The sequence below is a fragment of the Triturus cristatus genome, chromosome 9 (assembly GCF_964204655.1).
Source record: "Triturus cristatus chromosome 9, aTriCri1.1, whole genome shotgun sequence".
NCBI lineage: Eukaryota > Metazoa > Chordata > Amphibia > Caudata > Salamandridae > Triturus > Triturus cristatus.
In genome coordinates, this window is record NC_140592.1 from 221319555 (window position 1) to 221324226 (window position 4672).

The window sequence follows — 4672 nt, forward strand, 5'->3', positions numbered from 1 at the left end:
GGGTTGGATAAAACATAGAAGTTATATCAGAATGCAAATTCCAAATTATTTTTAAATTAAATAGTAGATAGGAAAATAATATTTATTTTATAGTTGTTGGAATGTATATTCATTCGAGAGAAAATTTTGTTTATTATTACGCATATTTTAATAATTACATCATTGCAATAAACATGTCTGATATATACCATACGAACTGTCTAAAGCTATCGACCTATTACCTAGATTGAACTCTGGGTCCTGCCGATTTCGTCATACTACCCCCCGTTTTGACGTGTAAATATTTCTTATTGTTGAAACTCGCCTTGAAAATCCCATGTTTGTGCGAAATGCATTGGCTGCGGATCTGGTCTCACTAAATCTTGGAATAAAGGAATTCAAGCAAATACTCAACTACTGTGTGGATTCGAAACACAAAAGTTTATTTTGACATTAATTTACATTTCTTCCAATATGTTGCCTCTCATACTTGTGGATAATTGTTGTCTTGGTGGTCATTTGAGCAGCTGACCATTTGAGGTGGGCAATATTATCGTTACTGATAAAGTGAAAAGTCCAGGCTGAGCATTCACCTAAAACCGTGCTGCTTTAATTTTCAAACTTCCTATGTTTGTTTGGTTATTTTATTTTGTAACCGCTCGCTGTTGTTTTGGGTTATTTTGGTCGAATCCAGGTCGCGGTTCGGAGCTGTTTCGCGTTTGAGAAGGTAAGAGTTATTTGCTTTATTATTAAATAGTTGTAAGTGTTTTGTGGAAGTAGTTATGTTGTAATAAGTGTGTATTGATTGATGTTTTAGAAGTTAGGGTGTTAGTAATAGTTTGTATACGGTTTTATAATTAACGTTGTCTTCCGTGTTTTTGGCTTTGTTAGTGTTTTGGTATTTCGGTGTGTTAAAGTTTTATAGTGTTTGAATAACGTTTGTAGTGAGGTTTGTACGTGCGTTTTGTGTGTTTGTGGGTGGGTGGGAATGTTTGTTTCTGTTTTGTAGGTTTTACGGAGAAGATATTTTCGTCGGTTTCAAACACCTTATTTTTTTAAAGGAAGTGTGTATTAGTTGTGTTTACTAATGTTTATTTAACACTTCCTTTATTGTTCGGGTTTCCAGGAGCGGTTATTTACTTTTTTTATATTTTTCGGGATTTTTATGGTTAATGGATAGTCATTTTTTGGATAACTATGGATTTTGAACTCCCTGGATTTATTTGGAAGGAATGTTATTATCCCATTGGAGATACTACACAGGTAAGTTCATTTAAATATTTTTATTGTTGGTGGCGAAACCTTATATATTTAATATTGTTGTTGTGTACTTGGTTTGTTTAATTATGTTGTCTAAATATATGTCCATATAATTCATGTATATATTTTAGACCACATAATTAAATATGTGATATAATAAAGTGGATTATTTATGTTGTGATAGTTGTTTTAGTAGAATTGTGGGTTAATATTTAGAAAAGGGTTTAGAAGAGAGTTTGAGCTATTATATTTAAGTACTCAAGTCCTCTTGTGGATGGGTATAGCTGTACCTGTTGTTGTAGGTAATTATACATTTGAGTAGTTTGTCTAGACTGTTTTGGTTTTAATTGTAGGACAGATTGTTGCATTCTTAATTCTTGGAAACTTTGTTCCTTTTGTATGGCAATTAGTAGTTTTTGTAGTGTTGGAGTTGTTCTCCCAGTAGAAGTTAGGAATGCATTATGCCAGCCCTCGACGGCGTTGTTAGTTTTGGCTTGTTGGTTGAGTGTACTTACATATACATTCCACCAAGGTATTTGGAACTTGGGCTGACGTCTATGGCCTGATCTGTGCAGTCTCCCCACCCAGGTATCCTCAAAATAATCTAACAGGGGAGATAACTTTACTTCATTTTGTTTGTAGAATGGACTTTCTAATAAAAGATTGTAATGTTCTGCAACATCTGTGGTTGGTACATAAGCTAGGGCTGTTAGAAGTTTTATTTGATGTGCAAAACTTATGTTAGTGGCGTATTCTACACTTAGTGAAGATTTTTGTAAATGTCTCCATATACATTGGTTAAGATGGAAGTAACATCCTTGGATAGCTGTATGGGGGTACAGTTTTAGAATGGAATTTATCATGGCTTGCTCAAAGTCTATGATAATTGTTTGAGGGTAAAAATCATTAGATTCTTGTTTTACTTTTCCTAGCATTTCATTATATGTTGTGTTTTGTTTGTTAGGTAATAGTGCATAAATTAAAGGTATGGAAGTGTTGTGATATTGACCGTGTATTGTGTAAAGCTGATAGAATGGTTTTGGGCATATTGTAAAGGTGCCATCCATCATCCATGTTTGGCATTGTTGCAGTTTAGTTATATTGTTTGCAGTAGCAAACATTATGATTCTTTTTTCTGGGCTTTTGTTATTAAAAAAAATAAAAGGTTCATTATTGTGGGTGATACTTAATTCTGGTGGAATGATGATCTCTTGAAAAGTTTTAGGGGATGGTATAGTTGTCGTGGTTGCTTTTTTGGTCCTAGCAATAGTTCTTTTTATAGAAGCAATTGATGGTAATTGGCCTCTTGCTTCTTTGGGCACTCTAGGTAATAGTTCTTTTAGGATTACACTTGTAGCAGTTTGTGAACCTGTGCTTAATTCTTTGATATTTTCAAGAGTTGATCTGACTTCTATTTCAGAGAGATTGGGTGGATGGTTATGCTCTCTTGTATATAGTACAGTTGTTTCTCTTGTTGTTGCTCGGCCGTAGCATTTGTTAGAATAATATTTAGTACACTTCCAGTTCACTTTTCGGTCCGTCTGCTTTTCTTGGGTGTATGTGTAACCCATGTAACACAATAGGAATTTTCCTTTCTGCGAAGTTATAAATTGGGCTTCTTCTGTCATCGTGATGTGTTACAATTCTGGAAAAAATGTATATGAAAATATATGCTATAGTACTTTATATCTTTATATGAAATTAGCAAAAAAGCATTTTTTTTATATATACTTACCAAGTCTTTTTTGTTGTATTTGAATGAAGATGTTGTTTGTCGCAAAAATGTTGTTTAGTTGATTTAGTCTCTGAAAGTTAAAGAACATTTATTGTTGTGGTTGGTTTAGTTTTTTAAGTGGGGTGGTATTGCTGTTTGGTATAGACTATATTTTTATTGAAGAAACTTATTTTATTGTTTTACAAATTAACAATTCAAAAAACATTCCCCCACCTTCATCTGTCCCGGAAGTACCACACATTTATCATCAAGACCAATTATTCAGGAGAATGAACAACCTTTCCACCCAGTTCTCTACCCCCCCTCCCCCACCACATGTCAATGTACCCCCGTCTCCTACCCCTCTTACTATGTGCCCCTCCTGCCTAATAAATAAGATGCAGTAGCCTAACCTCTCACTAAGCAAACAGAGCCTACCCTCATGCCCAGTGGTCTAGACTATAGGTGTTAATTTATACAGGTTTTTTACAATTTAAAAAAGAGAACATGGATTTGTTTAGGGGTTTAGGATGTTTTGGGGTTTGAGTAGGATTTAATTAATATTTTATAAAGTATTTTGATAGTATACTTACTTTTTAGTGAGTCTTTTCTGGCAATCTTCAATATTTTCTTTAGCTGTTTGGAGTAATATCTGTAGTGGAAACATAAAGAGATGGAATATATAAGTTAGTTATTTATTTGAGTAAAGATAAATTAGTGTTTTAGTTTAATTTGGCAGTTTAGTTAGAAAAGAATATTTACTTACGTTTTTAGAATAGTAATAGGATGTAGGTTTCTTCTGTTTAGTAGAGCTTCTTCTTCGTTCAATGCTTTGGTTTAAGGCACCGTGGAACACTTGTTTTAATTGGTTTATATAGTGGTTTCAAATTGTTTCTTGAATGTTATTGGTTGTTTTCTGTATGTGGCCTTTCTATTGGATGGTTTGAATTTTTTTTAGTTAATTGGTTTCCTTTTATGGAAAATGCTAAGTAAGAGTATATTTAGTTTTAAAGGAGGAGAGTTTTAAATTATTATATATAAAAAGATTGTTTATAATGTGTACTAATTTTATTTAAATGTGTTCGAAATGCCAATGTGATAATTATTTTAGTTTTTTTTTATTATGTTGTTAAATATAGAGATCGCTATAAATGTTATGTTTATGTTTAAGTAGAATCTCATTTGAAAATGTATGTTTTGGTAAAATATTGTCTTTATGTTGTTGAAAGTATTGGTTTTATTAGTATTAGAATTGTCGATATATTTAAAAAAACGATAATATTGATGTCTATATTTTGGTTATCGATATTTGTGACATGTGTTATATTTATTAACTTATGTCGATATTTAGTATTTCGATATTAATGTGTGCGATATTTGTGTGATCGATATAATTGTATTACGATATTGTAGTGTCGATATTAGTGTAGTTTTTTAAATAAGTATACAATGTCGATATTTTTGATGTCGATATATTTGTTGCGATATTTGTGTAGTTCGATAATGTGTCTGTCGATAATATGTCAGAGATCCGTCCAGCCTCAGGTGGCTGCTGTTCTGCCATTCATCAATGGATCTCATGCAATCTAGAATATTGGAACTGGCAATGTCTGCGCCCTTGGTGAGGGTGAGGAGCACCTGGCTGTCAATGGCATACGAGTTGATGAGGTTGTGTGCGCATGTGATGGTGGAGAGGGGGGTCCTGGACACATTGTAGTT

General features: G+C 33.0%; 1 long non-coding RNA gene across 1 annotated transcript; it reads right to left on the bottom strand.

Moving 5' to 3' along the window:
- Positions 1-2467: 2467 nt before the first annotated feature.
- LOC146797645 (uncharacterized) lies at positions 2468-3607 on the bottom strand. The gene is made up of 3 exons (XR_014969020.1): positions 3547-3607; positions 2975-3044; positions 2468-2884 (listed from the first exon to the last, which is right to left on the bottom strand). It is a non-coding gene; the product is annotated as an uncharacterized LOC146797645 (long non-coding RNA).
- Positions 3608-4672: the final 1065 nt, after the last annotated feature.